The sequence below is a fragment of the Pleurodeles waltl genome, chromosome 3_1, assembly GCF_031143425.1.
Source record: "Pleurodeles waltl isolate 20211129_DDA chromosome 3_1, aPleWal1.hap1.20221129, whole genome shotgun sequence".
In the NCBI taxonomy this organism is placed as follows: Eukaryota; Metazoa; Chordata; class Amphibia; order Caudata; family Salamandridae; genus Pleurodeles; species Pleurodeles waltl.
The window spans coordinates 1,097,329,065-1,097,342,038 of NC_090440.1; positions in this window are offsets into that span (position 1 = coordinate 1,097,329,065).

Sequence of the window (12,974 nt, forward strand, 5' to 3'; positions counted from 1 at the left end):
GCTTTTGGGGGATTCATACATCTCCCCTTTTCATCAATCCACATACCAAAGGATGTTCCTGCACTAGTTTACCATCCAATTTCTCACGTTCTGACTATCTCGCTGACCTATAGCCGTTAAATGTTCTGTAAGATTTCCCCCACTGCCAGTGATGGCCGGAAACTCAAAATCCCAGCAACATCTTCTGAGACAGGATCTCCTTCCTGTTCCAGACACCAGCTACTCCATGTCTCCCATGCTAATTTGTATACCTTAAGTGTGCACTGGTGCAAGAGACACTGATGTATTATGATGCCTCCTCTGGAAGCCCTGGTACATCTGTGAATGCTCTGAAAGATTCCAGACCACCAACCCTTACTTGTCCTGCCTAACACTGTGATTTTCCCTCCAAGAATTTCTCCAAACCAGCAAAAGATTATTTTTGAAAATTCCACAAAGATTACACAAATGTATATGACGTTTCACAAAATGTGCTTGTTATTATGTCATTTGAAAACTGACCATGAGGGCATACCTCGGGTTTAACAGTCCCAATACTGTCAGGAGACTAGTTGAAGCAGAAAATGTCTCTCAGAAGGGCATAATTTCACTGTTTCAGTCGTTTTCTGCTCAAACCTGTGCCTTTGCGAGAATACAACACCAAATTTAACTCACTTGCAACCTCGTGAAATTTCGCAATATTCGTGTAATGTCAAACGGTGGGTTATACCTTCGGGAACTTGAACATTGCTCTTAGCAAAGGTTTAATTCATTTAAAATAGTTTTTGTTTCCATTTGTTGGCTATAGGGGAGTGGATTATATTGAAAGGTCTTTCCTACAATCACTCTAAAAGCTATAAGAAGGGAGCTGAATTTCACGTGCCTCTTTCCATGGACGTCAATTCACAGAAATGTCAGGGTTAGCGGAAGTGACATCTCACGCCCTTTCATCTCCACTTTCGCTCATGCACACATACTTATATTTAAACACACATTCACACGTACATACACTCTCTCACATAAACATACTCACGCACACAACACACATTTAAGGGCATTTTCCAGCTAATTGTACACCATTTTTATTACATTAATAGCGATGACATTATTATTCACTACTAGTGTAACAAAAAATTGACTGAAAACAAAGAGAGTGGAGCCCCAAACTGGAGTCCATAAGGACGAACTGCCACTGTGTTTCTGTCACTGAATTTGCCACCTCTGAGGTTAGGGGTCAAATGCAGTGCCAGGGGTAGCGAAGGCGAAGCCAGGGGTCGCAGCTGCAACCCCAGGAGACCCTTAACTTATCTTTATGCCTCTTTCTTTTCATGGTCTACAGGTGCCGAAGGGCAGGGCGACGAGTGGGGATAACTCCGAAGCTCCAGCGTATCAAAGTGATGAATCATTTCTAAGTTTACATCAGTCCTGAAATCACCAGTCTCTTCAAAAAAAGGTGTTAGGTTTTCACACTCTCAACGCGAACAATCACCTGCGGCATCTCTTACCAGCTGGGCTTAATGGGCAGATGCAAGTACTAAAAATATATAATTACCTCATTTCAAACAATGTTGGAGAAGTCAGCACTCTAGCATAATTTTACAATTTCCAGGCTTCAGTGAAAAACCTCTTGCAGTCATTTGCTGGTTCGCACCAATAGGTGTGAATCGAGTTACTTGTTTTTAGCACCGCAGAACAAACACGTTTGCATGTGATGAGTCTAAATAGGGATTGTTCTCTTAACCTGACATCTGTCTTCTTTGTTGATCATAAGGAATTTAGTTGGACATTGATGGGTTTACATGGTAAAAAATGTGGCAGCTATCTGCTGGGGTGCTATATTGGTACATTATTGGATAGAAAGCGGACAGAGATTTGAATACGAAACACTAACCTTTTTCCCGCGCCCCTCAGCCGTCCTCCAAGTTAGGGGACAACAAGGCAACCCAATAAATTACAAATTCGGATACTTCAGATACCTAGGAAAAGTAAATGAGTGATCCATGTACATCAGTCAATTAGTCACAGTTCGCTAGATAGGCACACATGAACCTCTCTTCAAAAGAGGCAATGATTGACCTAATGGATGGATGGACATTAAAAAAAGAATACGCATTGATGGAGTGCTCGACTACTTTAGAAAAGTTGCCTTTCCCTATTCCCTGAACAGCACGCAAAGGCCACAACCAGCACACTTTTTATGGGTATTAATGCATTTAGTGCAGACAACGTGTCAATGGACAACCTCTGTAGTTCAGTGTACAACAGCATCACTTTCTCTGACCAGGTTATTGGGAGGGCTACCGTGCTCAAACCAGAGTCTTCCTCTTTTCTGGCCTCGTCGGGGGTCTCATACTAAAATTCTTTACATCAGCCTCCATCTCTTCCTGAGTCAGATGACATCAGTGCACCGTCATCATCTGCGACAAAAACACAATCACTGGGTCAAAGAATAGGTAAGCCTTGCAACCTTCATTTAATAATTCTGAACTCTTTCCTCGTCTTTGGGAGACACAGAGATTGCTATTGATGCCATTTTTTCTTTGTAATTTAACACTACCCGCTGGGCAAATGAGCCTGGAAGAGATTCACCACTGGAAAAGGAAGAATCTTAATTTTCCAGTGGTATCCCTTTCCAAAGGATTCCTGCTATGGATCATGGTTGGCCCAAAATCCCAGAGGAGAGCTGGCATCCTCCAGTAGGCGCTAGCACAGTGTTTTCTGAGGAGGTAGCACCCTCGCATAAGGGCCACTTGCCCCCCCGTATTGTCAAAATACTTTTGAGCCTTTCCCTTTTCTTGGGGTGCAATCAAATTGAGTCTCCTCGCCTACTGGGAGAAGGGTGACATTATTTGTTTTCATTGTGACCAATGTCTACGTGCCTAATGCTTTCCATCAGGCAAATTATCTTCTGGGGCATCACTGGAAAGGAGAGCGTCTCAACGTAACAATGGTGTTCATCCCTACAGGAATCCTTCTTTGGGTTCAAGGCTATACTGCGATCTCCAAGGAGGAATTCCCCTCTGGGCCAACAAGGTTGTTGAGTGGCAAAATTAATTTTAAACTGATTCATGCCCTGCCTCTGATCTGTCCTACCCAGTGAAGAGAAAAAGTCCACGAGTCCCAAATGAGAAATTGAGGCCTGGGCGAAATCTTAATTAGGCTGGCATGATTCCCTTAATGTCAGAAATTTTGTGTTATGCGTTTTACACGAAATTAGCAAAATTAGGGCATTATGCCACATTGTGTGATAGCCATGATAAACATTTACCACAAATGCACAAGAACAACAGAACATGGGCTGCTTTTTTGCCCTGTTTTCGAATGAAATGTGTCCTTGTGTCATAATTACCACAGCAACACATTTCACACTAAAATATAGTGCTAAAAGATGGTTTGCATTATGCAAAATTATGTGTCATTTAGCGTAATTTTGCCCAAATTTCTTGTCATTGCATGAAAGCAAAATAAACAAATGGTCTCCCCTTTTTGATGGTTCTCATCCCAAAGGTATTCATACTGAAAAAGTTGTGAAGGGCCCCTCCCAAATATTAGGGTACACATAATAAAGGCCAGCTCAAACAAAATTTCAAGTGACCAGTGAGAGAAGTGTGATAGCGAAGACCAACTACATTCAATGACATTATCTCCATCAGTGTCATTGAAGCGCATTCACCTTCTAAAACTTTGATTATTTTTGTTCTGCAAAAGTCTGGTGCGAACTCCATACCCACAAGTTTTCAAAAGTGCAAGCTGTTAAGATTCATGGGGGCGCCATTTGCAGCTGACAAGGGTTTGCACATCCAGGAATGGGGAAGCACATGCAATTCACTAATTGTTCTCCCCATTTCTCAGCGTGGAAAAGGCCATTTTTTGCACTTTCTCCAACGATTTGCTTCGGGAAATTACTGCAGCAAACTCAAGAGTTAGATCAAATTTGTACCTGAAACATAATCCCTTCTTAAGCACAAATGGGTATTTTGGTCCACAGCAGGCTTTGCAGTCCCATCCCATTCTGGAACTTTTCCTGACCCGTAGTCTTCCCGGACAAACAGGGACAGCTGGAAGAGCATGTAGCATTGGGAACTGGAATCCCACGTATTCTCATTGGTTTACCTCCTAAAAAGATTTTCTGCTTTGGCATGACGGAAGGACCCCCAGTTCCCATTGTACATTATAGACCACAATTGCTTAATATCTGTTTGAAAATAGTACGTTTTGTCATTAAAGGAGATTGTTACACGATGAGGTTGCACCTGGATGCAATTCTCTTAGCATAACTAGAGTATCTGGTATAGTCACTGTATGCCATTTGCAGAGTACCTCTTACATAAATCATATTCCATACCTCAATACATATTTCCTCCATACTTCAATACATGCACACATCTTAATTTGAAACTAGTCATAATCTACGCTGCCGTACACTTGAGTTTCTGGTTTTGTATTTCATTCTGGTATTTACATCTGCATATCAGTGAAAGAAAAAGAAGTTCAACATAAGAATAAATAGTGTGAACCAGGAACAGAGGAGCAATAGATGCTTCACCTTGTGCATCTGAAGAGCTTTGCCATATCTTGATATACAGTTTCTTCTAAAATAATAGGACTGCATATTAGGACGGCAGAACTTCACAATGTCAGAGACTAAGGGCCTGATTTAGATTTTGGCGGACGGGTATCTCATCTACCAAAATATAAATCACACAGCAAAAAAATGGGATTTATATTTTGGTGGTAGGGGTATCGGTCACTGTTGTGGCAGAGTAACCCATAAACTGAGATCTAAATCAGGCCCTAAATCTGCTCAAACAATCAGAAACCGGCGACCTAACTCCTAGCTAGCTCACAACACCTTATCTACATCCCTAGCCCTGCTTGGGGGAAAGTGGATTGTAGCAACCTGTACATGACTCCCAAGGAAGTTGTGGAAACAGATCTCACCCTTTTGTTGTATTACTCTTGCATGCCCAGGCAAACAATTAGTTCATTTGCATCATCTAGTGAGACAATCATGATCTTGCATAGAGAGAATGAGCTGTGATAATTAGGCAGATGAATCAAAGCAAAGTAATCAGCTTTACAAACATGGTAACGAGAATGAATAAACCAACCATGATAAATGACTCTGGATGTTCCAATATAATCCAAAGACTACACTGAGAGCAAAGGTGGTGTACCCTCTGCCTTTGCCTGATGTCAGGTATTAGCCTTAGCCCCATGCCAGGAAACTGCATCAGGAGTCAGCCTGTAGTGTGGATGGCATTCCTCACGGGAAGCTGGTAGATTAGCGCCAGCAGAGCTGCATGTCAAATACAGCATTCGTCCCAGTACAGTCACGGCTGGAGTGCCCCTTACTGGTCAATGCATAATTTATATAATAAAAAGCCAGTGTGTCAGAAGCATAGCTCTGATGTAATGTTATGTCTAGACGTTAGAAGCTATCTCCTAAACGGGCAATAAAAGCACTTGGACATTGGGTACTGTTCCTAGCCTTGAACGAATGTACTGATTATATGCTGAGAAAAATCTAACTAAAACAAGCAACTCATACAAAACATTCCTAGAATAATATCATGCAAATGAAGTGTGTAAAATTTCACTGCTAAAAAAAACAGACTAAAAACAATGTAGCCAAAGCGTGTAAAATGAGAAATGTAAAACAAAGCTAAAATAGGGGACCAATATCGGTCCAAGAAGGCATTTCGACAATCTGTATTGTTTTGCTTGTTTGCTCATTTTCAGATGTTTGTAAATGTAACTGCATTTCACTTGGACTTTTTAAAATGTACATTGAAATGGAAGTATTTTTTTATTGCTTTACTTTCCCTATATGTTAATTCCTGATGGATCTTTCCCTGACTTTCTTTCAGGCAAACTTTGAATTTACAGGCAAATTACTTGCCTGGTACCCGAAATTAAGTTCTTGTTTTCTTTTTGGTTTATGATGATTTTTATTCCCTTGTTTCAGTCCTCACCTGCACTCCTTTCTTACTTTCAGCTCATGTCATTGACCGAAATCCCAACAGTCACTTCACACACATTTCTCTGAGTACCTATTTACACTACTGTGCAGAGTATTTTGTGTCAAAAAATGAAGCTGAAAACAGATATGGTGTCTCTCCACCTGTCTGCTTCGCAGGCCTCCAGTCTAATAATAGCAGACTACTATGCAGCCATTTCAAATACTGAGACAGCATCTGAGGCAAGGATCATGGGCCACACTCTGAAAGTGATTTTTCTATTTATGGACTTCCATCAGATGATGATTTATCTTCAAGTGAACATGACGAACATGACCAAGCAGCATAGTTAAGAAGTTGTGATATCCGTTCCTAATACAATATGAGCCATTGAAAGCCAGTAATGTAGAAACATAATCCATAGTTTATTCGGGGTCTATACAGAGTACAGCAGGGGTGCTTGCTTGAAAAATCCCTAATTGTTTGCAACTTGTAATTCCACCTTTTATTGGCAGTGCTGGGTATAAATTTTTGCTGCATTTGTTAGTCAATTGATTTCTTCCAACTTTTGTGGATGATGTGTTCCTTTTGGAAAAATGCATCACGCTATACATTTTCAAGGGAGCATTAAGGCACACTGGTGCTTCATTCTAAGCCACATCTGTGCACCCCACCTTACTCAGGGAGTTGAAAAGTCTTTAGTTCCTTACATTGCTCATGACTAGAGGCAAGCCTGATCTTCCATCTCAGTTCGAGCAACACTCGGCTTTCCATTTGTTATGTACAGATATATATATATATATATGGTTTTGCAAGGTGTGCTGTATTACAAAAATATAGCATTGCCTCAAAACCATACAGACCATACTACATGGTTCAAAACGTGGCTCAATATTGACCATTTCTCAGCAGAGGTTATTAAGGGTTACACTGCAGAGCAGAAGACAGCAGTGGACACGTCTTTACTATTGTACAAAGCTTGGCTGCTGTCCAGGTATAAACCCAACAAGAGATCTCGGTATGAAACCAAGATTTATACACTATGAAAGAGTTACACTGGTTATGCATACAGCCTTAGAGTGTGTAGTAGAAAGGCCTCCAGCATAGATTCTGCTAGGTGTCCTTCCTCATTACGAACTAAAGAGATGATTCTGTGAGATTTTGCTCACTCTCTTTTTCGTAAAGGGTATACATAACCGTATGTGGAACATTTCTACATTGGAATACAGTTGTTAAATGAACTGTAAAAAGCTGGCATTTTGAAGTGTGGGAAAAGTCAAGGCAACAGCAAGGAATTCCCTCAGGAGCTCGCTTGTAAAATTACCTGATAGGTCAGTGCAGTGCCTTGCATTGCCATGAACTGATAGTGATTAACGTATGTTACAGAAGTGAAGAACATGTTCTCAGTACAATTTATGATGATAACTCTTCTCCTACTATCGTTTGTGGTCAGGTGGAAGAATTGTAAAGTGGAACTGTATTCTTGGTCATAACAAGAACATGAGTGGAGTAGATAAAACTGACCAGTTGCTTCAAAAACATGATGCACCTTGTAAAACCTCTACTTTTTACGTGACTAGTTTGGCATTGTATAGGGCATCTTTTGTCTGTTGCCTGACTTCCACTGCAAGACCATTGTTCCTCCTTGTCTTTATGTTGGCCATTGTCATCAATTTATCTGCTATACAAGCTACAGAGTCTACTTAATCTATTATGGAGAATGCAGAGTTTGTACTCAGCAAGGAAGGATGCAGGAGACTCAACACTAATGTCCCCAGTTCCCATTTAATCAAGGCCTCTGTATACAAATGTGATTCACTTGTATCCCACAACGTAAGATTTTTGAGAGGTTGACTAAAGTTGTACACTAATGGGCACATTTACTAATATTTCACACAATAATCCTGCACAAAACAATACTTGGAGCCATATTCCTGTTCGCATGTTTGTTGAAAAATGCAGCATATGTGGAAAGAGGAAGTAGCAAGGAAAAATAAAGATATTTCTCATGGTTTTGCCTCTGTTGGGTAAGCACACCATTTTGATGCAAACCAATGCTTACAGATCTTTGTAAATCTAGGTGTTGCTCAAAATACATGAGTGGATGCATGGAAGCACCCGTGTAACACCTGTGTGTTGCCTACTGGAAGCAAAATAACTCAAGGCAGAGGTAGGTTGCCACTGAAATTGTAACTTCCACCATGGAACCCAAGGCAGGCCATATGTAGCAGGTTGGTCCTGCTGGAGCTCAAGAGCTTTATAGATTTCTTGCTAAAATGTTCTAATTTCTGAAGTGCCAGGAGCCTTGAAGTGAATGAAGCTGCAATTCAGTCCAACATCACAAAACTGCCAGTCAGATACTTTTTGCCACAGGTTACCCTGAGGATCTGGAGCTAAGGAGTAAAAGTATTTCCAAATTCCATACTGTTAGACTTTTCATCCTTGGCGTTGGCTCCCTTAACTTTTTTGCCTCTGTTTCCCAGGCTGTTGATGTGTGCTGGACTCTGTTTTTGCTGTTTTTGTTACTCTGGGCACTTTACCACTGCTAAAAAGTGTAACTGCTCCTATACAAAAGGTGTATGTAATTGGTTCATCCATGATTGGCATATTTGATTTACTAGTAAGTCCCTAGTAAAGTGCACTAGAGGTGGCCAGGGCCTGTAAACCAAATGCTACTAGTGGGCCTGCAGCACTGGTTGTGCCACCCACCTAAGTAGCTCTGTAATCATGTCTCAGACCTGCCACTGCAATGTCTGTGTGTGCAGTTTTTACTGTAAATTCGACATGGCAAGCAAGTGTACCCACTTGCCAGGCCTAAACCTTCCCTTTTCTTACATGTAAGACACCCCTAAGGTAGGGCCTAGGTAGCCCCAAGGGCAGGGTGCAGTGTATGGTAGGGTAGGACATATAGTAATGTGGTTTATATGTCCTGACAGTGAAATATTGCTAAATTCGTTTTTCACTGTTACAAGGCCTGTCCATCTCATAGGTTAACATGGGGGCTCCCTTTAAATATGATTAAGGTGTAGATTCCCTTTGGGAGCGGATAGACATGGAGATTGGGGTCTCTGAGCTCACAATTTAAAAATACATCTTTTAGTAAAGTTGATTTGAAGATTGTGTGTTCAAAAATGCCACTTTTAGAAAGTGAGCATTTTTTGGTAATACCATTTCTGTGGCTCTGCCTGCTTGCGGATTCCCTGTCTGGGTCAGTTTGACAGTTGGGCTGGTTGCACCTCTCACTAGACAGTGACACAAAGGGAGCTGGGGTGTAGTCTGCATTTCCTGATGAGCCATCTGTGCTAGGAGGGAGGGGAGGAGTGGTCACTCACACCTGAAAGGGCTGTGCCTCCCCTACACAATGCAGTCTCCAACCCCCTGGTGTGTGTCTGGGGCCTGGCCTGGGCAAGGCAGGATTTCACAATCAAGAGAGACGTTCCTTTGAAGTAGGCCTACTTCAAATGTAAAAATGGGTATAAGAAGAGCACCCAAAACCACAGACTTTAGAACACTTCTGGAAACCAAGAGGAACCTCTGCCTGGAGAAGAGCTACCTTACCTGTGACTGTGCTTTGTGGAGCCCTCCTGCAGTTGCTGCTTCTCCCTGTGCTAGAGGACAAAGACTGGACTTTATGTTGCCTTCCTTATTGTGAAGAACTCTCTAAGGGCTTGATTTAGAGCTTGCCTCCTGTTGTTTGAAGTCGCAGGGACAGCAAAGACTTCTCTCTGCCAGCAACTGGAGTCTCTGGAGAGACTCCTACTCTGCCAAGTGGTGCCCATCCAGTTCCTGGGACCTTAAAAGGAGAGGCTGGCAGCCCAAGAGTGAGAAATCCACGCACAGACCGACGTGCGGGGAAAAGATCGATGCAACTCCGATCTGCCGCTGAAAAATCAACGTGCTGCCTGCTTCGTGGCTGAAAATTGACACTCGCATGTAATGCGACCGTAAGACCGATGCCCGGAGCTGAGGAAACGATGCGCAGAATCGCTGACGGAGGCTGGTGAGATCGCAACCAGCGCTGCGTGGTTTTCGGACCATCGTGCGGCTGTATTTCTGACGCAAATACTGCTGGGCGTGTAAAAACAATGCAAGGTCTGCCTGGGCCCGAGAGTGCTGACCGGAACAATGCATCGCTCTCCTGCGGAGAGAAGAAACGACGCACGCGGACCCGACTAAAGGAGAAACGATGCAAAGTCTTGCTCGTGAGTGAAATCGACACATCGCAAGACCTTTTTGATACACACTTGCCCGTGCGGGGTTATTTTTGACGCACCCAAGGTACATTTTCACACTAACAGCATTAACGCTGTGTTTAAAATTACATTAAGACTCTCTTTACATTTTTAGTGATAACTTCATTTGTGTATTGTGGATTGTTGTTGTTTTGGTCTTGTTTTGTTTAGATAAATATTTTCTATTTTTCTAAACCTGTGTTTTGTCATTCTGTAGTGTTTTCATTAAGTTACTGTGTGTGTTGGTACAAATACTTTACACCTAGCACTCTGAAGTTAAGCCTGCTGCTCGTGCCAAGGGGGTGAGCGAGGGTTAGCTGAGGGTGATTGTCTTTTGCCCTGACTAGAGTGAGAGTCCTTGGTTGGACAGGGGGTAACCTGACTGCCAACCAAAGCCCCCATTTCTAACACATACTTTCTTCTGGTGCTCAAACAACCACTGGAGTACAATTTTAAAGCTCTGAGGAGCTCAGGAGAGGGCACTTAGAGACTCTCAAAGTCACAGGCAGAGACCATCAGCAAAGTTATGTTATGCTATGTTATGTTCTGTTATTTTATGTTATGTTATGTTAAGGTATGTTATGGTATGTTATGTGAAGGTATGCAGAGTTGTAGAGTACACTTTGAACCGGGAGGGTGTTCTGGTGCTGAGTAGGTGTGAGTCTTGCCAAAACTAGAGCCTAATGGGAATACTTAAAAAGCCAGGTCTTAAGTTTCTTGCTGAATTCAAAAAGTAAGGAGGAGGCTCTTATGTGTTGTGGCAGGTCACCCCTCGCAATAGGAGTGATGTAGGAGAAGGCTTGACTACTGGATCTGGTTTATGTATGTGTGGAATATGTGCGGGTCGGACTCTGGAAGAGCAGAGATGTCTGGAAGGTTTGTGAAACAAATGTGAGTGTTGAGGTATGCTGAGCAAGTGTTAAGTTGTGCCTTGGGATTAGGGGTGAGGAGTCTGCCTTGTGCTCATTATGGGGAGTCAGTGGAGCTCCTTCATGTGTGATGTGAATGCAGCGATTGAGAGTGATTCTGGCTGTCAAGTTCCGAATGGTCTGCAACTTTCTGGTGAGTTTTTTGTTTATCGAGCATAAAAGATGTTTCCACAGTCCAGCTTTCTTGTGACAAGGGAATGCATCAGTTTTTTGGGTGCTGATTGGGAGTCAAGTGAAAATCTTCCTGAGCATCTTCAGGGTACAGAAACATGAGGCAGTGATGGTGTTGACTTAGACAGTCATCTTGAGTTTGCTGTTGATGATGATCCCGAGATTGTTGGCAAGTGTGTTAAGGTTCGGGCATTGGTTCTACCTCTTTTGGCCACCAGTTGGAGTCCCACAGTGAACTGCTCTTCCTGAAGGTCACAATTTCAGTCTTGTCAGTGTTCCGCTTAAGACAGTTGGTATTCATCCAGTGAGTGATTTCAGTTTTACTGGCATTATAATTGATCTGCTTACTAGGCATCTTTTCAGTGAGGGAGAGAATGAGTTGCATGTTGTCAGCATAGTGGACAATGTTTATGCGTGAGAGTGGATGATGCTGGCTAGAGGGATCATGTATACATTAAAAAAGGTCTGGCTCAGGGAAGATTGATGCAGAATGCAGATGAAGTGGTGGTATTCAGAATGGGTACCTGCCTGGTGCTGACTGGTTGCAATCCTTTGGAGTAGATGTTCGGGAGCAGAGGTCTGATGTGGTGCCTGCATGGATGGACTTCATGGTTGAGGTTTCTTATAGGGTAATGATGGGCCATGTGGTTAGCACTGGTTCTTTGGATAAGATCAGAATGTGTTTGGCAAGGTCTGTCGGGTCCAGTTATGGGTTAAAGTTGGTATAAGTGGTGGTGATTTTGTTGCAGAAGAATTGAGAGAGATTGTTGCAGAGGTCCTGCTGGTGAGATAAAATCCTACAACAAACAATCCTACAATGCCCCCACACTCTCTAAATTCAAGATGGGAAAACCTTCTCTCCTTAGGCAGAGCATTTACCAGGGGTATACCCAGTGTAATGAGCAGTCCCTTTCTATGTGGTGACTCAAAACCGGTTGTGGGGTTAGTGTTGGCCTGACTAGGGCTGACCAGGGGGCTTTTCAAATGTCACATAATATTTGATTTTGACTAGACAGGCCCCTTTGAAGGTAATAACATTCCTAAGAGAATCCTAACTACTATTACTGTCAGGGAAAGAAACCATCTCCCCACTCTCAGGCTTTTGACTCTACTCTGGGAGCAGTTTTGATATCTCCTTCAGAAGGGTGATTTTGAATGATCTGTGCCGCAGGATTCAAGCTGCTGCTGTGAATCTGTGAGGATAGTTAACATAGACATGAAATCATGCCTTCACTGCCACTGTCATGGATGGTACACCAGGCACAACAGTCTACAAGTGCCATTTATCATTCTATAGGTGCACGTCTGTACCATACACTTCAGCTTTACAGGAATTTTGTTTAAATGAGCCAATCTGCTTTTAAGCAAACTTCAAAATGCCTTAGGGATCAGGCCACATACACTAGATAGCAGTAATCCAGTGTTACAGTTTATGATTTTCAGCAAAAACAACTCAGAGAGAGCCTCCAAAAAGTGGTCACTCATAACATGAGTGATACTAATAACTTGTATTCTCAAACTCCGATTGTGCAGTAAATTAAAAAAATAAAGAATCTTCCTTTATACCACTTTTTATCAATTAGGTTTTACCTTATGAATGCATGATCAAAACACAATTCGAAACCATTACAAAAGAGCTGGGTTGATGGCTCTGGCTAACGTGTGTTTTTGGACACCTGACAAACACTGTATATCTTTGCAAC